At 39.1% G+C, this 24,434-nt stretch overlaps 1 protein-coding gene across 2 annotated transcripts in view; it reads left to right on the plus strand.

Annotated features, from left to right (window-relative positions):
* The window catches only part of Sgcd (sarcoglycan delta), a 408,884-nt gene that overhangs the window by 58,514 nt on the left and 325,936 nt on the right, over positions 1-24,434 (plus strand). The gene's annotated exons all lie outside the window — the stretch shown is intronic.

Consider the following 24,434-nt stretch of genomic DNA (forward strand, 5'->3'; position numbering starts at 1 on the left):
GGAGCCCGCCCCGGGCCAGGAGCGAATTCCTGGGTCCCAGTGGGTCCCGGTTGCTCCTTGTTTGGAGAGAGTGTTGCTTTTACCTTACCTGGGATGCTGCGTGAGTTCAAGCTCCTGGGAGTCCCTGTTTCTCTCGGTTTTCTGGGGTTGAGTACGGAGCTGCCGCCTGCGACCTACTCTATGCTCGGGCCCAAACCGGAAGTCCGCGCTACTTATTCTTAAGTGATTAAATGTAACTCTTACCAAATCAATAGACAAGGAGATACCAAAAGGAGAACATTAAAACTGAAATTAGCATTGACTGGGAGAAGATATATCACGAATAAGGAGTGGGGTCCTTCATGCTTTCCCTTCAGATCTTCTGTATTGAGGGCATATATTCCTCTGACCTGTGTTTCCATTCAAGCATCTGCCTTAATGCAGATCATATTTCAGAAAATGTGGAGAAATGTAGTAATTTGCATCTTCTTTTGTACCATACCCAAGAAATACAATCCCGAATCTTGATCACAGGCAATATTTGGTCTTTAATCTCCCAGCCAAGAGTCACTCATAGTTCATCTGGCCACATTAGCACAGGCTTCATTTGTGTTGGTGTTAGCAAGCGTGCCTTTTAGACAATTTACAGAAGACTGTAATTTCCTCTAAGAGGCATTTATAAGGGAGGACACTTGCCAATCCAATTACATTTTCAAGTTCCCATGTCTTTTTCTGTAACCTCCAATAATTTTGCCAGGCTTTAAAGAAAACCACAATCCATGCTATTTTTATATCTTCCCCCAGTCAATGCTAATTTCAGTTTTAATGTTCTCCCTTTGGTATCTCCTTGTCTATTGATTTGGTAAGAGTTACATTTAATCACTTAAGAATAAGTAGTGCATTAAGACTGCTCCAGGCTAGCCTATATTTGGGGGTTTGGGGGAAGGAACTCTCCATTTGAGAATTAATTTAACAAGCGTCTATTACACATTTTACTCTGGAACTTCACCAGAGTACCTTCCATCTGTGTGGAAGCATTTATTATTTATTATCTAGGAGAAATTCAGCCTAACTTTAAAGACTACCAAAGTGAGCAAAATCTCCTGAAGTTTGCAGAAATCTCTATAACCCTGACTGTAATTATTACAATGTTTAAAATGTTCAGAATTTTAGCAATGAAGAAAAATGGATGGATGTCAATTATCACTAGGATACCGCCACCTGCTTCCAGATATTTTAAAGCCATTTCAACAGTAAAATGAGCTCCATAAAAGGAGTTGTCACTAATTCAATCTAAGGGAGCGTCATGTTTTGGGTGATGTATTTGTCTGGTTATATTGTATTTTTTGATATTGTGGGTATTGTATGTACATGTGAGTATATACAGAGACCAGAGGTTGATGTGGCATGGCTTACTTGATTTCTTTCCAACATACATCCTAAGACAAAGGTTCTCATTGAACCTGGAACTCAGCAATTAGCTAGTCTGACTAGTCAGCGAGCCATCGGGACCCATCTATCTACACAAAGCCCTGGGACCACAGGGGTGCACCACCACCACACTTACCTTTTTATCTGAGTACTGGTTTCACAGCATGTACTTTAGCCACCGACTTTCTCCCCAGCACCTGGACATATTCTATGTGTGTGCTCCACATGTGCCAGTGGTCAGCACAGAGAGCTGGGGATGGAAACGAAAATCAGATTGTGTCATATGGGGAAAGAAAAAGGAACAAAGTTTCCACACGATATTTTAATCATAGGTTGCTGACAAGGAGAGGAGACAAATGAAATAATAGAAGCAGAGTGTTGTGGTGTCAGTAGACATTAGATATTTACTTGTGATTTAAAAAAAAAAGCTGTGGAGAGAGAGGTTAATGACACTAGAAGGTGAGATTCTCTAAGGAAAGAAAGGAGTAACAGCGTACAAGTGTACATCAGCATCCCTTCTGCTTTCAAGTTGGTCATTTCACACTCTTGCCTAAAACGGTTCCCTTGCCTAGACACTACTTCACTCAAGATGACTACAGGGCAAGTTCACCCCTCACTTGGCTTTGCAACAGCCAAGCTTTGGAACAGCTTTGGAACTTTAGGGAATTCTAGCCTTTCTGCTTCTCTTCTCTCCTCTTTTCTTTTTCAAGATTATAATTTAATTATATTACTTCTCCCTTCCCTTCCCTCCCCTCCCCTCCCCTCCCCTCCCCTCCCCTTCCCTTTCCTTTCCCAAAAGCCCTTCCATATACTTTTTCCTATTCTCTCTCATATGCATGGCCTCATTTTGCACTAATTGCTAGATATCCTTATACACAACCTGTTCAATCTGTATAACACTACTTATAAATAAATTATCAGATAATCCATTTGGTGCCGGACAATCAATTGGTATGCTCTTCCCTGAGAAAGCCACATCTCCCAGTGGTAGCTTTCCTTGGAACCCTATAGTGCTCTGTGTAATGTTGAAGCTGGATGGACTTCTCCCCATCCTGTTTTGGCATATCTATTGGTGCCATGCTTTTTCAGCTCATGTCTGGGCAGTCATGTTGGGCATTTTATGGGTGTAGCTATTGATATTACTAGAAAACACAATCACACACCAAACACCTCTCCTCCTCAATGGTTGTAGACACGTTCCAAGGGTCAAGGAAGGATTGAATATTTTCACTGAGATTACCCAGGTTTTGATATGTTACCTCATTTGCTTATTGTCACTTTCCTTCCCAAGTTTTTCTTTCCCCTTTCTCATTTACCTGTCATCTCTCTCTGTCTTTCTGTAGTCCCATCACACCTAGGCTTTTAAAGAACTATCCGTGAATGAACATTGGTGTAAATTTCTTAATGTAACTGTTGTACAATGTAAGTGTGTGCCAGTCAAACGAAAGGCAGGCACAGTGTAACATAACTGTAGTCACTGTCCTTGAGAGGCAGAGGGCAGAAGATGTAGAGTTTGAGGCCAGCCTGGGCTACCCACAAGTTTCAGGTCAGCTTATCCTACAAAGTAACACCCTGTCTTTATAAAAAGGCCAAGGTTATCATGTCCACTGCCAACACTTCAGTTACATTCATTCTAACCACAGGTCCAAGAACAGTTCTGTATATCAACCATATCAGATATCAATATACTTACATTGCTGTGACTCTATTATCTAATCTATAGTCCATATTCAAATCTCATCGGTGGCTCTGCATTGCCCTTCACAGTGTGGTTTCTAACAGTGTTTGTCAATGTAGTAGTGGTATTATTTGTAGCCTCACATTTGGGTTTCTAATAAATATACTGGGGTACTTCCAGAGAGAAGAAAGTTCACTAATATGCAGTATTAAATTCCCAGTCTTATCTATCTTAAATGAGCATTTTTCCAAAGCCTTCTCCATAAAATCCTTGCTCTAAGAACTGCTATGGGGAAAAAAATGTTGAGATCAAAGCTAGGAACAGTTTACGCGGAACTTACTTGCACTGTTCTACTCAGGGATGTACTGGGCACTAGCTTCTGAAAGAAGCACTGAGCACTTGCAGGTTTATACTGTAGATAGACCTCATTATTTGATTAACCTAGAATTTCTATAGTTGAACATATACTATTGTCTGATTTCCAAATCTACCAATGTAGTTAACTTATCTATTTTCACAGTATTTATTTCATTCCTTTGTTTGTTTTGTTTTGTTTTGTATTTCTAGATGTTATCTCATATAGCCCAGACTGGCCTTGAATTCACTAAGTATGTAGCCAAGAATACTTCCCACCCATATCTCCCAAGTACTAGTTTTATGCTACCAGGCATAGAGTGCATTTTAATTATTTTTTTTCAATTTCGAACTAATTAGATTTCTTTTGGGAACATTAAAAGTGACTGCCATATCTTAAAACAAAATTCTCCTATGACTACATCATTCTTGTTTCTCATGCATAGGCACTTGAGGAAACAATTGAGTCTCCCTAGTAGCACATAGCAGAGTGGAAAGACAGTGGATCTAAATAGTATTTACCAAAAAAAAAAAAAAAAATCGTGGCTCACTCACTTGCATTTTTTAGCAGCGGCATAAAAGTGCTTTGTGGAGGAACCTAATCTTAAGTTAGGCCTTTTTTTCGGGGGGGGGGGTTCTAACACCATTAGAAACCACACTTTTTGCTCATCTTGAGTGTCACTGCCTAGGCATCCAACTAGAAGCATAACAGAGTAGAAAGTGAGAAAATGGAGGGAAAGATTGTGGAGTTGGCCTACATTATTTACACAAACATTTCATTCATGAGAATTTGACCCTGTCCATATTAGGAATGGAAGAAAGGAAGAAAAAAAATGTTCCTGGCTAGATATTTGCTTCCTTGTAGCGAAGTTTAAATTATAAAAGTCAAACATAAGTCTTTAAAAGCAAGACATCTTTAGAAGTCATTATTCATCGCTTTTTTAAGTTTGATTTTCTTTTTTAAATATCAACATACTATCTTATTGGGTAATCCATTCACTCTATTAAATTTGGATGACAGGTATGTATATGCATCCTTTGAAAGGAAATCACTTTCCTTTAGAAAGGAAATTACTGGGTAATGGTGGCACATGCCTTTAATCCCAGCATTCAGGAGGCAGAGGCAGGTGAAATTTTAAGTTTGAGGCTAGCCTGGTCTACAAAGTGAGTTCTAGGATAGCCAGAGACATACAGAGAAACCCTGTCTCAAAAAGCAAATATACAATAAAGGCAAAAACAAAGAACAGTAGAAACAACAAAAAGAAATGAAGTAACTAAATCCAAGCCTAAGAGGTGGAGATAGACTCACAGTAGTACTGTCTTTACTTCCTTATCAAGTATACATGGGCCCTTGGTATATAAGAAGTCTGTTTCCAAGGACCTAAACAACACTGAATGAGACATGATGGAAAAAACTATTGCATCTCAACTGAACATGTATAGACTTATATTTCCCATCACCATCTTCTAAACATTACAGTGTAACAATGGTTTGCATAATACACATATTACTTTAGGTGTTTGTTTATAGCTCTTAAGTGCATAGGAAGATGTGTACAGGTTACATGCAAGTGGTACGCATTTAATATAAGGGTCCAGCGTATCTGTGGATTGTTTTACTTATAGTGGTCCTAGAAGCAGGTACCACAGCAAATTGTAAGCAACTGTGTTGTCTATATACATATGCAGTATTTTAATGTCTGATTTTGTGCTTTTAGTAAGATATTGGTCTTCTTATACAGTCTGCCAACTTACTGTGGAATTAGCATCAAAAGTCTCTGAAGATGCTGTTAAAATAGTTAAATAAAGAAAGAACTTGTTTAAAAAATTATAGCTTTCATTTGTTGACAGACAACAATGAAAGGTAGAAGAGTGATGATTTTATATCCCTGGAATTATGTTGAGTAAATAAGGCTAAGAAACAGATGGGAGTCAAAACCAATTATCATTGAAAATAATTACAAGACTTAAAAAGATGAGGCTTACCTCTCTAACAGGTTCCCCTAAGACACACATACCGTGAAACCACTAAGGTTGAAAATAAAACATTATAGAGAGAATATCTTTATTTAAAATCCCAGGTCTCCATGCTGAAATATAAATTAGTGCTATGAGAATAATGAACTTAATATGTACTATTTAATTAAACTTTAAGCTCATTAGTTAGTCTAATTAATTCATCTGATGAGCATCTGTATATTGCCAATGTGGTTCTGAACCTCTTGGAGTATGGTTTTAAATTTGGAGGGAGTAATTTAATGGTACTCAACATTGGTTGTTTACACTGCAAAATAAATTTGCTTTTTTAATGCGTGTCAAGCTCCTATTGCATTAAGAAAATTTATTCTGATTCCTGCTGCCTCTACTTTGTAGACTAACCTGAAAGTAGAAATATATTTTTTAGAATTTATATAAAGTATGTCTGTTTTGTTTAAAAAAAATTGTGAGTCCCGTAAAAGAAAGTCTTGTTTTTGTTTTGGTCATGTCTGAAATCTTAAAAGCTAGTGGTATCTAGCAGGTAGAAGACGCAGAGTCTGTGAATGGAATCCTGCTCATTCGTAAACAACATCCTGAGGAACAAACAACATAGTACATTCATGATCATTAATATATAGTTTTACACACATGCTTACAATAAGTACTACCCATTCAGTACTCCGTCCTTGGTTGTATTTTTAAAGGGAAATAGGTGGCATTCTCAGTATAGTTACAGATATTATTTTTTTCTGTCAATTGCATCCTACCCTGTGTATACGGAATGAAACCTCCCTAAATTAAGGAGGACCCTTTGGTTCTGCAGACTGAATTCTCTGTTGTTTTATATAATCAAAAGGCTTGAGATAATAACAAAAATCACCAGTTTCTCCCAAAGACAAACTTACTTTATGATTTAGCAATCACATTTTTAAGCTTATCTTCAAAAGTAACAAAGGTAAGAACTGAACTGGTCTTCGCACAACAACGCTTATTACAGCATGACTCAGAGGAGCCCTGGCCTGCAAACCCATTAGCAGCTGAAAGAATGTATGAAATGTGGTGTATACACAGAAAGGAATATCACTGAGCCCACTGAAGATAAATTCTAGCCCATTCGACAGCATACATGAACTTGAAGACTTTAAGCTAAGTGGAATAAGCCAGGTACAAGAAGAAGTAACTTAGGATTCTATTCACGTGGACAGGTGACTTTGCATAATGGCCTGTGACATGCAGGAGTGAGTCATACAGATGCTAGAGTTGTAGAGGGACTGGCATATCCAAAGACTCCCTAGATAGCATGCCATCAGCAGGTTTAAAAGTAAAAGGGAATGACCTTCTGTGTGGCTGAAGCAGGGATGATGTAGAGAATGGTGGGGCCAAGATTTGTGTTAGCTGAGGTCAAATGATGGAATCTCTAACACAGAACAAGGTCTGGCTTTCATTCTGAATGATGAAGGAAACCATTTCTTACATAGAACAGCAGAGTTCTGATTTTTAATTGACTCTTCCTGACTGTTTTCACAAGAATACAAGGCAAAAGAGCTAGGAACAAAAGAAAGAGTTATGATGCTGTTTTAATAATCCAACTTTAGTCCAGGGCCATGGCAAAATAGCAAGGGAGATATGTTTAAAGATGTTTGGGGATAATTTTCTGCCAGATAGGCTATGGGTAGTGAGAAAATAAAAGAGTTCCGAAATTGTCTTTGAAACTACGAACAAGAAAAATCTGATAAATGGTCCATTTAAAACAATTATTTAATTTTAGAGATAGCATGTCTGTTGTTGAACTTTTCCACTCTGTGTTTAAATAAAAGAAGTTACAGAAACTGAATTCACCCAGTGGATCGCCTGTTTAGGCTACATGCTTATGATCTCGGATATCTCCCCAAGCACTCGTGGTTAGGTCTTAGACCCTGCTACTCTTTGATTCTCTGTTCTTTGTGGAAATCTCCATTGTAGGCATCTGTATTCAATAATGGTCCTGGGGTCTCTCTGGCCCCTTTGCATTCTCTCTGGGTCTCCAAGGTAACAGCTGCAGCAACCAAGGCAAGTGTATTTGAGATTTCAACAAAGCCAAGTCAAAGTTAACACTGCTATAGTACTGGGACAAACATTGCAGAATCTGAACTTGATGACTATACACTTTATAGTTTGTATTTCTTTTTTATTGTAAAAAAAAATACGTAAGCACAAGCATCCCCTTAAAGCCTGCAGTGTAAGGGCTAGCCGGGCTGGTTTAGAAATATTGAAAGATGGCACTTTTCAGGCACCCATTGCTCTTTCATTTATTCCAAGAGACACTTTGTCTTACAGAGCTGTTTGTTTTTATTAGTGATGAACCTCATCCTTTGAACATAGCTTAGAAATTAAGACTTGTGGGACAATACCATTTCATCGACATCCTAGCCATTATAGTATTAAATATAAGTCCAAACTCTGAACCTCAGCATCCTCATTTGTGAAGTGGAGAAAACAGTACTCTGGTCTCTTAAGATATGTTGTGTGACACAAGGGGACAGACATAAGTAGATGTGTAATACAGAGCCCAGACTGGGCATAGGCAGGATGTGTTCCAGCTTTCAATTGTGACAGCACATCTGAATCTGAGCCAAGCCTAGGACTGTGATGACACAGCCTTCTTTCCTATTAGAAGCTATGACTAGTCATTGAGCACCATGTGTCCTGCTGTGTTGCTGGAGTTTGAGAAGTCATGCCAGTAAGTTAGGTAACAGGATAAATTGTAAATAAATAATAAAATCCTCCAGATAGTCTTTTCTCTCTCTGTCACTTGACATCAGCAGAAAATAATTTCAGTGAGAAATCACAAATGTGTGTATCTTAGGGAAACCAAAATGTGGTATCAAGAAAACCCAGCACAGAAGTCAAAACAGTCAGCTTTGTGGATTGTGTAGAATGTTCTGGCAAGTCTGTGGTTGTTTAACTCAAGAAATGAAGGCTATGAACTGAGAAAATCCTTTTACTGCAAAGCAAAGCTGGCTTGAACACTCATTATTTTATGGTGAACCCTAGAGTAAATAGAAAAGACAACCTATGGACAACAGTCTGCTCAAGTATGAGACATGGAGAATAAGCCACCCCTAAGTAGTGAAATCACTATCATTTTCTCCCTTCATTAAAAAAAAAACCTCATTCATTTTCAATTTTTAACCAGAATACAAACATCCACCTGCCCCACTATACTGGACGTTTGGGAGGTTGGGCACAGGTTAGCTATCACAGAGGTATTTTATTATAAATCACATAGAGACACTCTTGGGTAGAACTCTGGTTAGAAGTAAATACACGGATATTTGTTGCTAATGATTTTAACAGTTCACTCTGTTACAGGCTACAATTATTTGGGTAATTTAAGTCCTTGTCCGTAAGAAGCACACTTTGAAGTACATATCATAGAATTGGATTATAGCCCAGCAGCTATTGGTACAATATGAAACTTCTACATGACTTAGTTTTCCTAAGTATACTAGTGTATTTCCATTGCTAAAGATTGATAGAAGACAAAACAATGGAGTATGTTTAAATTACTTAGTATATGGGATGTATTATATTAAAATAGTATTACAAATATTTTAAGTAGCTTTCTGAACATCCACAAGTTGCCTAGGTATGTACAGATTTTTGCACGTTTTATTCATCCAAAGCCTCGAGAATATTAAAAGCCATAAATAGCTATAGTAAAGACAATAATCAAACCCAGCTGTGTCTCATTCCACAGTCTATGTTCCTGATCCACACAATCAGCGCTCACTGGTCATGATCCAAATGTGTTTTCTCTGCTTTTCAAACATTTCCCTAGTATATTCTCATGCCTTTGTCTGCCTTCAACTTTCTCCTGCCAAAAGGAGACAGCAATTTGCTTTGCAGGTTCCAAAGGCTTGTTGCTGTTTACTCATGTTACTCTACAACAGAAATAAAGGTCAGAGGTCTATCAAGTACCATAAAAATGAGCTCCGAGTCTAATGTAGTTAATAGATCTTGGTTCACTTGTAAATCAAAGCTAAACTTCACCAAGGGTTTCTACCTCATTTTCCCTTGAGTGCTAATATGTTACCTACACCTATGAAGTGCGGAAGAGGCTAAAACAGAAAGGTGTAAAAATCAGGAACTAGTTTAAATTAGTAATAAAATAGGTTGCAGTAGAAATTCTTCTCTGCTAAGTCCAATGATGCCTGTGTTCACAATGGGAGTCAATTAGTCTGTTTTCCAAATCCTGTTGACTAAAATATGTAAGCAAAACATGTGTCTTATCTAACCCAAAGTCACTAAAATTGATCATATATGTATAAGAAGTTTATGGACTTCCAATGATTGTGATATCATTTGAGGAAAATAGTTGTTAGATTTGAATATGGTTAATAAGAACATCCTGATAACTACATAAAGAATGTTAATGTTCTCATTACTGTGAGAAGATGCAAGACAACATCAACTTAAGGGAGGGCTTCTTTTGGTTGCATTTAAAGACTGTCAGTTCGTCATTGCATGGCAAGCTTGGCAGCAGGTTTATGATATAGCTAGCAGATGCAATCAGGAAATAGAGAAAGATGAATGAATGCTGGTGCTCATCTCACTGCCTCATTTATTTTTCTTCAACCTGAGATTCAAGCCCATAGGTTAGTGCTATGAATATTTGAGAGTTCGGTCTCTCTTCCTCAGTTAAACTTTTCTGGAAATATTCTCAGGGATAAGCCTAGAGGTTTGTCTCCATGGTGATTCACCTCATATTTCAAAATTCCATCCATGGTGAATAGCTGCATTTAATATCTTACTGCATCTTTAACAATAAGCAAGTGCTTCCTAGTGTATAACTAGTCCAGCAGACACTTTCATTCCAGTTTCGTACATACCATATGAGCAGCCATGAGTGCAGTTTGACTCAAAATAGTAATTTCATAGTAAAAAAAGATGACTTAAAGCCTGAAAGATTAATAATGATACTGTCCTGAGACCTGGGATGAGTGATATGCAGAACAGTCTGTGTTTGCCACTATAGCTCATCAGCATAGAAACTTGGATGGATGGAGACATTTCTAGTGGGAAGTCAGGAGGCCTTAATCCACTTCTTTCTGATTTGTTATGGGGCTTGAGAAACTTACTACTCTGGTAATCCTTTATGATATGAATCTAACAAGAAAATCATTCCAGAACCAATAATACAAAACACAGATATGCTCAAGATGACCCCAGGCTATTCTTTCTTTCCTTTTTGAAGACAAGCATATGATGTCTGCTTATGCCTGAAACAGCTGTGTATTTTCTCCAATGATGGAACAGATCATGAGGGATTTTTTTAAATGTGTGCTTATTTAAATTAAGCATTAAATATCATAAATACTAAATGACTTACATTAAAGCATAAAGTCTATGAAATTGTCAGAATCAAAGGAATATGGCCAGAAACTCTGAGTGTGGAAAAGACAAGGGAACTGAAATTGCTTGACTGATAGGTTCTTTATTCCTTGTTTTTCTTTGAGTACGTGTAGTTTATACTGTGTGCACTGATATGTATGCCAGAAAGACAAACAGGAACAAATCCTTTTTGTTCCTGGGATATCCATCCCAGATATTCTTGTCTTTTGTGTTCTCTAGTCTTTGTGGTTTCATTTTCCTCCTTAAATCCTATTCTACTAATAGATTGTAAGAAAAATCTCTTCAACCAGTCAGCCTGCCTTGAACTCTTCTTATGTTTATGTCTGCTTTCCCTCCTATATGTGTGTATGTTGCTGTGTATGATTTTCTGTCAAAACCTTCCTTGTGTTGTGCTATAGCTTCTGGATGCTTTCCTCAATCTTACTAGAACAGAAAAGCTTTAAGAAACTTCTCTGTTTTCTTGAGCTCTTCTTATGTGCCAGACACAAAGCTGGGAAAGAGAGACAAAGACATAACCATATGCTAAATAGCAGCCTAAATAAATAAGAAAAAAGTTAAATGCTAAGAAACTATAATATCCAAGGTTTTATCTACAAAGATAGATGCTAAGAAACCTCTGCTAATAAGCACACTCTGAAAAGTTCACAATCTCTCTCAATGTTCAGTTTCTCACTCTTGTATCTTCAGTGGTATTAAATGAAACTTGAAATGTGTATTCTATACAATTCTAAGAATTATACTTTTAAGATCATTTTTTCTAATATTAGACTATGCAGAGAGCTGCACCATGCTTATGTAAAACTTGATCATTGCACACTTTGGTGCTTAGAGGTAGAACCAGGCCCAGGAAGCAAACCATATAAGTTCTGATGTCCAATCTGAGGCAGTAAACCTAAAATTGTCAAAAATATATTAGGAAGGGTCTAGACACAGATCCAAATCTCTGAATAGAAGATAGTACCCTTGACACAGCAGTAGAGAAAGCATACTATAACACTCATTGCACCCAAGTTTCCCACCCACCCCCCAAGTTTGGATAGGTTGAATTCAGCCATAAAAAGAAAAGATCATGCTGTGTAACCAGAGATCCAGACTTAATTGGAAGTGAGGTGAAATGCGAAAAATAACAACAAAAACCCCAACCAAACAAACAAAAAACAAAACACCAACCAAAAAAGTTGCAAGACATGAATTCCATCTTGTAACCCTACAAACTGTCTCCCCATTCAGACTCCACTTTCTGCCTCTGGAAGACAGAGGAATGGCTGTGCTCTGGATTCAGTCTAGAAGTTTCACTGAGTGGGAGGCCTGGGTAGGGGGCTGCAATGCTTGTTCTGCAGATGACTCAATGCAGCATCCTCAGATATGTGTAACCTAGCCCCTAGGTAGGAGTAAGCATATAGTGAAAGAAAGAGTGAGGGCAGAGCAATATTGAATTACATTAAATGATATTATATTTACTGTTGTTTCATTTTTGCAATACCAAAATTGGATCAAGGTTTGCAAATGTGGTTCAGAAGAGTGCATGGAATGTCAGAGTGAGAGAAAGGATCTGACTGGATCCACCTGGGATCCCCCAGGGGGAGTAGGTGTTTACCTAGGCCAACATGAGAGGACTATGATGGATGGGTTTATTGGTTGGGGATTTGTGTAGATGTGGTCTAAACCTTGGGGATGGCTTCCAAAAAAAATAGTGGACTTTTATTTTTTATGTAGAACAGTGGACTCAGATTACCTGTTCTACTTTTTACAAATTATAGATAGTCCCATTTACTGAGCCCTGTGTGACAAGCAGTCTCTGTGCTAAGTGATGTTTTCATAAATGATCTTACAGAGCACTCCAGACTACATGTACAGGTTTTTCTCATTACTCTATTCGTTACTGAAGATGGAATATGGAGGTGGTGAATATGGAAATGGAGAGAGTTTTGCTCATGAACATAGGGTCAGAGTGTGAACTCTGAGCCCTCTAGGCTGGAGCAACTTCTGTATTAATGATGAGGAATGTGTTCTAATCCTGTTACATGTGTAAGAACGTTCAAAAGCCTTCCAGCCCACTTTAGTGCTACTAGAGTCACTTGGTTATCCTTAATTTACATATTCGCTAATGAGTATAACAGTCTGAAAACTTTCTGGGAATCAGATGGTATGCTCAGTAATTTAGGGGTGAAACTGTGTGGATTTTGTAGAAACAGTGGGGAGTTTTAGAGAAACTGAGTTTTGCAGAAACTGTGTGGGCTTTTTAGAGGATGGGCTCTAGACACACCAATCTAGGGTTACCTTCTGGCTTTGAGACTCATAGCAAGTCTGCTAATCTCTCTGAGTTTCTATTTTATCACTCATTAAAGATGATGATTATATATTTAAATTGAATACAAATGCTACATAGCTCACAGTAAAATTACAAAACCAGTAGCAGCTTGTATCTGTGTACTAACACGGCCGTTAGAGAACACCTTGGACTTAAATGCCTGAGGTTTTATAATTTCTTAAAATGCATGAGATCTAAAAAGTGAGATGAGTCATGTGATTTCATTTGTGGTCCTTGTCCTCAAAATAATATGACTAGAGGCCTAAATGAAATCAAGGAAGAGGAAGTATCTTATCAGCACCCAGCGTCATCCCAACGTTGGCATTTTGTTGACAATGAGCTCCTTTGTGTGATGCACGCCTTCACTCTCAGTCGCTTGAGAGTGCTCCACCTGTAGAGTGATGACAGTGCTCCTCCACTTGTAGAACAATGATACCTAAGTGTTCTTTTCATTTGACTGACATTACTTGGGATCCACCAAAGCCATATGAGCATCATCACAGCAGCTTAGAGAGATGAAAGTCCTTCAGAATATCAAGCCAAGTTTAAGGTGTATCAAAATGTGATGTATCAATTCACTGTGTTTCATTTGATCACTTGTGGAGGAAGTGTTCTTTTCGACATTGCCATACCTGTACAATCAGGACAGAACACCGCTGAATGCCTAATAGAATTGGGGACCCTAGAGCACTAAGAGAAATAGTAAGCACATATTGTTTTGTCAAGAAGGCCTCAGGGAATGAGCCAGCTTCCCGTTCTCTCTTGTTTGTGCTCTGTCCTCAATGGTTTCATAGTGAAGTAAAGAATGAGAGAGTGTGAATCTGTGTATTTGGGAACGTGACAGCTCCAAGTGGGAGTGTCTAAAAGGGCATGCTGTGTTTATGTGTAAGTATAATCAATGTGTGGTGACTTTTCAAGGTTATGGAAATTGAGATTCCGTCCCCATGTCCTGTGGTAAACACTGGCTACAGAAGTGACTGTTGTCTCTATAGTACTACATCCTGCCAAATGATTAATGTTCTTTGAGCTTAAATAGTTGGGAGGGGTGGCACCTCAGGGAACACTAAACATATTTTTAATTGCTGTATAAATATGTCATTTCCTTGCTAATTCTCGTTATGCATGGGAGGTTATATAATACCAGAGGGCCTCCAGGCATGATGCATTATACCTAGATGCTGAGTAAAAGAGCTATCGGGGCCCAGCTAAAGATAAATATCCTTTGCTAACTCTGTCACAGCAGATGAAGAATTAGATGTGGAAGCATGGCATTGCTTCATAAAAACAGAATTATTATCTGGCATAGAGTATAGTCTCTAAATAACTTTTTGAGATATTTGATCAAAAAATACATTTTCAATAAGAAAACAGTACACCACCCCAAAACACAATCCCATGGGAAAAGTGCCCATGTTCAGGAGAAGGTATCTGTTAAAGAAGAAATGCTTACTGTCTTTGGCATGAATTTACAAGTAAGATGTTGAACAGGAGTCTCACTCCTCACAGTTATATTGTGGTCCAAATATGACCTCATTGGTTTTGGTAGTCCTGAAAACAAAGTTTTCCCTGAACTTTAGTTTCTTTCTTTGCTTGCCATGCTAACCTGTCATCTTAGGGAGGAAAAAGACAGAGTAGAAGAATCACCTGGTATGAATGTAGGCACAGGCCTTTTTTTTTTCCAGTCTATATTGATGATCTGTCAATCTTCCAGATCTATGGAAGCTGGGATTCATGTGTAGAGACTGAAGAAGTCATGCTTAAATTCTTGAGTGAGTCCACACTACCAACAGCCTGAACTTCTAAATTATCAAAATACTATTGTGATAAAAGGAATATAGTGCGAAATTCAGGACATGAGCCTGAGAACCACAGGTTGGTTTTTTTTTTTAGTGTAAAAAGCTCCCCTAGGAAAGTTTACTTAAACACATTCCTATCATGGACCCTGGTTTTCCTTAACGCAATGGCAATCAATGGATTAAATGTGGAAGGCAGCCAAGAAAATGGTAGCCTTTGGTGAAGCCAGTGGTCTAGTGTGGACAATAATCAAATTGCCATCAGATGGGCCCAATCATGGATCAGTGTTTTATCTGAAAGGGCCTGAAGGTATCCTTAAATTTAAAAAAGGAAGAAATCAGAAATCAATTAATGACTGATTGCTGTTTCTCCTGCAAATTGATTTTGTGTTTTGAAGTCTGCAGACCCCACTGTGCCTGAACCCACATCTGGACTATGACAAAATACAGCCAGAAGCTTGGATCAGTTCACAGACACAGTCTTCAGCTGCTTCACAAAAAGTCTCACTTTATCCTAACAAAATAAGTTTAACCTCTAAATTTTCTGCACTCTAGCTTTTAGTCATAATATTATGTGATTTTATTAACCTATGACTTTTATTTTCAAGATTTATTTTTACCTGAATATATATATATATGGGATGGGTGTGAGGAGGCTTGTTGTGGGTGTCCACAGAGGTCAGAAAAGGATGCTGTACCCCTTGGAGCTGGAGTTACATGTACTTGTGAGGCACCCAACATGGGTTCTGGGGTCTGAATTCTTTGACTCTGCTAAAAGAATATTTGCTTTTGACCACCAAGTCAGCTCTATGGCCTTATTAATCTATACCTCTCAGCATCTGAAAAAAACAATAGTGGCCTAGTTGTATTTCAAATGTTTCTACAGGTAGAAAAATCTAATACAGACACTGTAGTGCAGTGCCTGTGTACATTCTGAAGTGCAGAATGCTGAGACTGGAAGTTCCAATTGGGAGCTCTGTAAATCAGTGTAACACAGGACATCTAGTATGATCAGTGTGCATTCCTGAAAAGGTGGCTTGACTTTGTAGTGTGCATGACATAGATAGGAAGGCAAATCCTTGTTGTGTTTAAATGCTTTCAATGTCCTTCCCACCAGCCTCCCAGAAACACACACATAAATAGTTCTATGTCTGGACTCCTGTACTTCTGAAGCTTCCCCACATCCCCAAGCCTCTTCAAAGATGTAATTCTGTTAAGTCTCATACTTATGAGATTCTTGTTGGCTACCCACTCCCAGAGAAAATAAACACATTGTTCTCAAAGACTTAGCTCCATCTGAAATTGTGCCATGAAAGGCTTGGCCAAAGTGGGCAGCTGGAAGGAATTCATACTCTCTGCCGCTCTAGGAAGAAGAAGAAGAAGAATTCATAGATCCTTGAGCTTATATTATTTGTCTTTTTATCCATAGAGTAGATGCTTGTCCTGGGAGACCCTTATAAGATGAAAACTTCTTTGACTGGGACTAACTCCAAGAGGCTACGACTTGGAGGAAGGCTGTGATTTTTAACCTTGTTTCCTTCAGCAACTGTAGTATCTAGTATCACAGAGGGTATAACACCAGACTGCTATTATTAACTTTCTATTTGACTTGAGCTGTTTATTTCTTCAGTGTCAGGGGTTTTTTGTGATTAACGTGCTCCAAAATATCAAGTATTGTCATTTGTCTCTCTTTCCATCTATCTGTCCTTCCATTCATCTGTCTACTTGTCAGTGGTATCATAGGTTGAGAATGGACAGAAGAAATTAAAGCATGTGTTCCCTGCTGAAACCTCTTCCTTTAAATAGTAAAAGCAAGAAGATAGTGTTTTGTGAAATGTTGTCACAGTTTTCTCGATTTTTCTTGGCAGGGCCACCTTTTAATTCATTGTTAGTGTCAGGTGGATCACACAAACTGTTTGAAAAGGTGCTGGAATTGGCCACTGTTTATAATTGTGGTTCTTTTAGCACCCCATATGTTGAACATAGTCTCCAGAATTCCTCAAATGCAACCAGGGTTATGCCATACTGATTAAAGATGTGCCCTTTATGGCTTCTGGTTCATACCCCAAGACACTTGTCCTGTGTCTTGCATTATCATTATCATGGAAATATAAAAGTGATGAAGTAGATGAAGGTGCCCCTGCCTTCCTCCAGCCACTTGTTCAGCAGCATTTATTGAGGTCTCAATATCAAACATATAATAAAAAGGTGAGTCTTCAACCTCTGCTTGGAATCTGCTAGGTCAAGCAGGCACAGGACCAATGAGGCCAAGAGGAATTCTGAAGTGGGGGAGTATGGTAGAGGGACTAAGAACTATGACTAAATAAGGAATAATCTAGGCAGTACTTTTGCTGAGTAATTAATGCACCCATACCATTCTCATGGCTATGTTCATTCTCACTGCCTGTATTTGATCAGGTAGTAGAGTCAGATCAAAGTGGATCATGTTGATACAAAACCATAGATCTCATCTTCAAGGGAATAAGAGGTAGTTTGTTCTGGATCCATTTTTATTTTGAATGGTTATAGCCCAGGAACACAGATTTAGGCTACCCCAAATTCCAGGTTCCAATATAGAAGAGATTTTATGAAGTTTTTATAGTTTTCCAGAATAGAGAAAGACATAACTCAAAGCAAGTTTAAAGATCATTAGTGGGCCCCATCAGAGAGGCAGGTACATTGAGATGGGTAGGGTGGAAGGAGCTATTTTATAGCCCTAGGATGTTATCTGATGAGATTCTTAGTTTTTGGATTCATAGAAGATAGGTTTTTTGCAAAGTCAGTGGATTCTACAAAGATTTGTATCCAATGTCACAAGATGCTAGTTCTGATTCAAAAGTGGACAAGTAATGGCTTCTCACGAGGACCAGAACTTAGCCAGAGATAATTAGCCTCTAGACCTGGAATACTCCAACTTCCCATAGTAATAAAATTCTAATTAGCCAGTCGGTCTTTGGAAACAGATTCCTTTCAGGAGTTTTCATTCACAGTCATGAGAACCAATTGCTACATTATTAGGAGTTCTGCCTCTGACTCAATTGTCAAATGCAAGCATACTTAAATTATTTTAAAACACTCTTCAAAAATTCAAAAACAATATTTAAATCTCATCACTAATTATTTATACTTTAAATGATGATGGTATTTGAACATATTTAGTATAGTGTACTAAAACCAGCTCTGTTTTCAGTAGTGACAAATTGAAATTACTGATCAGAAGAATATTTACACCATTGAAATAGGCAAACACTGAAAATCAAGGTTTCTCTCCCCCTAGGAATCCACTGTCAGATAATTACTGACAAAGCTCTGTCTTACTTTCATATTTGACCCCTAGAGCATCCATCTGCTCCATGCTAAACTAGCACCTATCAAGATGTTGCAGAATGAACTGACAGGATCCAGATATTTCAGATTACTGAACTAGCTTTGCATTTTGCACAATTTTATATTTCTGGCCTTTCACTTACCAAATGCCAGGTTTGGCTACTCAAAAGAGACACCTGTGCGATACAGTTCCTGCTCTCATGAATGTCATACTCTGGGCTTGGAAGACAGATGTATATTGAAAAGCAATTATTCTGATCCAGTGGTGCTTTGAGAGTACAGTGAAGAAGGCTTGCATTAGACCCATGGGAGGAATTTGTCAAAGAGGGGACACCGGACCTAGGAAACTAGCAGACTATACTGGACCTTAGCAGGCAGAGGGGTTCCTTGGCAGATTATAGAAGGATGATTTAGTCAAGCGTAGGTGAAGGATGGAAGCTTTGTAGGGGAGAAACAAAACAGTAGTGAATTGGAGATAAGGACCATATTTTGATAAGCAGTTATGGGCTGTCAGTGGCATGTTATTTCACAAGTTGTACAGTGATCCCTTATATGTTTTTGAAGGTATTAACGACCACATATGCAAAAGAAATAATTGAGAAGATTAATACCACCACCCCAAAACTTAAGGGGGGGAATCTACCTAGGAGAACTGTTGGAGAATTACCATGATCTAGAAGTGAGTTACATAAGAAAACCTAATGCAGAAAACTGAGATCATCACTGTATATATCTATAGAAAGATTATTTATTACTCCTATGACCAGATTATGATGCTAGTTCCTTAGGTTCCTTGTTTCCCCCTTTCTACAAAAAAAATGTTAAAGTTTGTATTTTACAATGCTTTACAATGCTGACAGCTGTGTTTAGCGGCTAAGTCAACTCTGCTTTCTCACCCATTCATAAAGCTGATAGATAAAACTCTTATTAGAAACAAATTAAGCACACAAACATACCTTCTTTAAAATACTATATTCTTTCTGATATAAGGTACTATGGAGATGGCTCTGTTGGTAAAGTACTTGTCACACAAGCATGGAGACTGAGTTTAGATTCAAAGAACCTGTGTAAAACTATCTAAGCATGGCCGAGAATATATGTAGCCCCACCTCAAGGCAGCAGAGACTGGAGAACACTAGGGTCTCCCTGGCCAGCCAGCCTAGCTGAAACAGTAAACTCTGGGCTCAGTGAGAGTTCTGTCTCACAAAAATAGAGACCAATTAATAGAAGGCATGCTGCCTTAAACCGCTGTCTCCTAATAGGCACTCACCTGGGCATATTTTCCAGCCCACACATGTGTACACACAGACATGCGTACATCACACAGACCCACACACACCAAAAAAAGAGTCATCTAGACTGGAACAGACTTTGTACTGATTACTCCTCATGTTTTTGGTTTTGCCAGTGTTGTTTTAGACCATCTGTACATAATCCACTGAATGACAGCATGTGAGTGACTATTCTAGGTACAGACCAGGCAGGTATTGTGTGCACGTGGTGAAAATAAGCAAGGACCAAGCATGCATATACAGAAAAGGCTATTATTTAGCCTTTTATTTATTATTAATCTGCCATAATTACAAAGTGAGCTTCTCAGTCACCCATCACTTATGTTTCAGCAGAGACTCAAAGACAGGGAGAGGGAAATGTAATGATGAACTAAATGGAGCCAGGACTCATAAATGCTACAGTACCGGGGAGTTTTAGACTGGAAAGAGCACATTGTAGGACTCATTAAGGGCACATATTCATATTTCTCTGGTTGTTCCTAAGATGGATGCATAGGTCAAGACGTGGAGAAGCTGCTATTAGTTTATGGGGAACTCTTTGGCCATAGAAGACAGGTTATTTCAGTACTGTTACGCTTTTCAGATTGCCACAAGAGACAGCAATCTAGCAACCTGCAACTCTGCCTGCCTAGGTTTTTTACTAGAAATGAAAGTCAGTTTCTGGATATATTGTTAAGAAGCTGTTAGTGGATTTTGTGGTGTGTGTGTGTGTGTGTGTGTGTGTGTGTGTGTGTGTATTTGCACATGCACACATGGCTTTGTGTAAGGGCTGTGAGACGAGCATGCGTATACATGCATGTGTGTGTCTATGTGAGCCAGATATCAGCCTCAGCTCCTACTTGGGAGCTACCCACCTTGTGTTTTGAAACTTGTATTCCCACTAGTAGCTAAAACTCATGAAGACTGGGCTCACTGGACAGTGAGTCTCAGGTATCTGCCTGTCTTGGCCTTCACAGATTACTAGAAAAGGAATTAGGTACTATCACAATCAGCTTTTCAAAAGTGTGTGATCAGGGGTGGGGTGGGTGGTAAATCAAACACCATTCCTCATGCTTGCCCAACAAGCACCTTGCTACTAAGATATCTACACCGGCCTTTCTCTTCCTCGGCTCCTGTTTTTACATCTGCTCATCCATTGTCCATTTAAAAACCCAGAGAGTGTGCATGCCCCATGGCTGATTCTAAAAGTCACATCTCTTCTTAGTGATCCTAGGGGAAAAAAGTATGGACAGCTTCAGGGAGGAAGCGAATCATCAGGAGAGCTCAGGTGACCACTGAGCTCACTGTGAGCAGCAGAGCCAGGCTTCAGATGTGTTTTATGTCCATTTCAAAGCTTGTGTATTTATGGACCATCTTGTACAGAGATACACCTTCCTCCATAGGGAAAAAAAAATGAAGTTTAATATGGTCTCTGACGTAGCTTCTAAGTCAGCTTTGCTGATTGTACACTTGACCACAGAGCCTCTCTCTTCTCTACCACAACTTTCCTTAGTCAGCTCGCCAGAACAACTATTTCCTGCCTACTCTTAGACAGCTGCAAATTCAATTCAGGCATGGCCACAAAACCTTGGGAATGTGTGTATTTTATTGGGACTTGGACAACTCAGAGTAACAAAGTGACAGTGCTTGGCCACGTGAACCCAAAGCACAAAGCAGGAACTTTGAAGACTTATACTTCTAAACTTTGCCCACTGCTGCAATGATCCCTATGCTCTGGAAGGATTTAATTGCATGCACAGAGAGAAGGAGCCTGTGTGGGTGGAGAGAATACACCATCATGCCATTCATTCACGTCTGTGATTTCTTTGGCTTCTTCCGAGTGCTGGAGAAATGATTAATTTCTCGGGAAGGAAGCCAAGAAAATCATGAAAACAGCAAAAATATCTCAACTGCAGTTGTACAGCCCATAAACTTGTCAGAAGAGTGATGAAAAAAACTGTTGGGTTTCCCCTCATTAGCAAGGAAGTGTGTGTGTGTGTGTGTGTGTGCACATACATGGAAGTGGGGGTAGATGTTGTTGCAGCCTGGAGAGTACAGAAAGGGTTTGGGGCTTAGGGAAGATAGGGCATTAGAAAGACTATTTCAAGGTTTTGTTGAGCTTCTCAGTCAAGGGATGCTGAGTTCTTTGCCAACAGTATTGATTGGCTAATATGTATTGAGCGTTCCCTGGTGTGGTGCATAGTAGGGTACTTTACAATGTGTGACTTACTGGCCTCTGGATGATACTGTGGAAGCTGTTTCAAGAAACAAGCATGCATTAGAGACTCAGGGAAAAAGCAAAAGATAGTGTCCTTTCAGTATCATCAGTAATTTGTACAAATGGACATATGAGGTTATACAGATCACTCTGTTCAAGGCTGCCCAGCCAGTATTGCATTTACTTTTCCCAGCATCCTTAGAGGCAGCAGGAGTGGGATGAGGCATCTATAATTACACTATTTAAAATCTGGAGAGATGAAGTATATGTTATAGTTAGGGTTACTATTGCTATAACAGAACATCATGACCACAAAGCAAGTTAAGGAGGCAAGGACCTATTTGGCTTACACTTCCACATCATCATCAAAGGAAATCAGCATAAGAACTTGAACAGGGCTGCAACCTGGAGGCAGAAGCTCATGAAGAGTCCATAGAGTGATACTGCTAACTGGTTTGTTCACCATGGCTGACTCAGCCTACATTCTTATAGAATCCAGAACCACCAGCCAAGGGATGGTACCACCCATAGGTCATACCTCCCCTGATGTTCACTAGTTTAGAAAATGCTCACAACTGGATCTTATAGAGGTATTTTCTCAATGAAGCTTCCCTCCTTTCAGAAAACTGTAGCTTGTGTCAAGTTGACATAGAATTAACCAGGACAGTGTAACCAGTTATGAAGGAAAGGTTTATTTTGGTTCATGATGTGAGAGTACAGTCCATCACGGTGAGGAAGGCTTGGCATCTGGAGTTCAAGGCTGCTGATCACCCTGTGTCCATAATCAGGAAGCAGGGAGAGGTGCATGCAGGTCTTCAGCTTGCTTTTTGCTTTTTATTCAGTCTGGAACCTCAGCCATGGAGCAATACTACCCACATTCATTTCTTGGTTAACCCTTTTTAGAAACACTCGTGTAGATATATCCAGGTTGTATTCCATGGTGTTTCCATATCTAATCAAGTTGACAATGAAGATTAAATATTACATTAAGTAACCTAATATATCTATAGGAAGAGCTAGTACTTAACCAAAATAAAGGTTCTGACTCCCAAGCCAAAGTGCTAACCACTGTGTTCCATAGCCTCCAGGAAACAGGTCATGGCCAAGGGCTGTGTTTATATCCTAGTGGTAGAGCTATTTATAATATCTAGCCGGGGTAAATACCTGGGTTCATTCCCAAGCAAAACTACAAAGAAAGGGGGATGGGGAGTGTTCCTATCTCTTGGTGTTCTTGTGTAAGGCTTTCAAACTAAATATCCAGAGCCTAAGGGGTTTATAAGACAGCTACAGAGGAGGAAAGGATGTTGATCAGTTCCCACAGCAGCACCAGCCTACATAGGCTGCAATCTGTGTTATAAACTCAGTGTCAGAGAATCCTATAAGGTCTTTCTTCCTTAGAAAGATGATTCCAATAAAGTGTGGGAAAGGAAGACGTTTGGAAGAGACATTTCATTGTGTCTAGCTTATTGTTTTCATTATATTACATGGGCCAACCAACATTCCCTGTGAAGCACCAGATTGTAAATATTTTAGTCTTTGAGATCCATATCCAGTCTCACATCGTGTGTCCTTTTACTTTCATAAACATTTAAAAATATAACAACCGATTCTTAGTGTACAGGCTATGCAAACTGATTGTGGCTCTCAGACTGTAATCTGCCAAACATTGGTGTAACAGAAAAATCCAAAGTGCAGAGAGAGGGAATGATTTATCTAAAGTAATAGAACCTAGGTTTCTCAAAATACTTTTGTAGATAATGATGACCAAAACTGAGTGGCTAGATGCTATGTGTTGTAAGAGTAGATCTTGTATGCTTTTGTGGGTAAGATGCATGTTCACAGGATGAGAGAACACATGCCTGCCCCTAGAGGTGCCTCCAAGTCTACTGTGAGACAATATTTGGATGCTTAACAAGCTCCCCAGCAATACATCAGTACCCTCTCCACAGAAGTATATAAGTCATCTCAAGGAAAATGACATTCTAAATGGTGAGTTCCATGTAAGCATGGAAAAGAAGTAATTTTTTTTTGACAGCTCCTAACCAAGGGCAGGGGCACATTTGATGAATGTCTGGGCAGAAGGATCTGTTATTCTCCATTTCTCCTGCCTACTGAGAGATGGTTTTGAATCTGTCCTGAGGCTGCTAGAGGTAAGATTTAGTAACCCATTGTCCTTTTCCATTTGGACCATGGTCCAGACCACTTTAATCCCTTTGTTAAGTATTCCTAGGGTTTGAGAGCTGACTGTGTTGGCAAGATGCCCTCTCACCATCAAAGCCCTGTCTGAAGTCCTATGATTGGTGGTTCCTTTTGCTGGGACATGGGTCTGTACATGGCCAATTTTTCTAGAAGAGTAGAAAAGACTGTCTTTGGCGAAACTGCCAAAGCCATATGTTTTCTGGAGACCCTGAGAATACTGTAGCTGCTCAGCCCATCCAGCTAGATAACTCAGAAGTTCCAGTCTAATAATGGAGATCTAGAAGATTCCTGGATAGCCTCTCTCTGTTCAGTCAACATTAAAACCCAAAGAATCTGGAGTTTTATTGGGCAGTAGTAGAGATAAACATAACCGCCATCAAAAAGCAACAGCAAGCAAGGACATAGCAATGCTTTTTCTTCAGACCTGTTAATATTTGGGCCTTTTTCCTGGATAAAGGTCTTCCCAAACCTCTTAGTTAATCTTGGAAATTCCCTCCTAGAC

The sequence above is a fragment of the Grammomys surdaster genome, unplaced genomic scaffold, assembly GCF_004785775.1.
Source record: "Grammomys surdaster isolate TR1022 unplaced genomic scaffold, NIH_TR_1.0 313, whole genome shotgun sequence".
Taxonomy (NCBI): Eukaryota; Metazoa; Chordata; class Mammalia; order Rodentia; family Muridae; genus Grammomys; species Grammomys surdaster.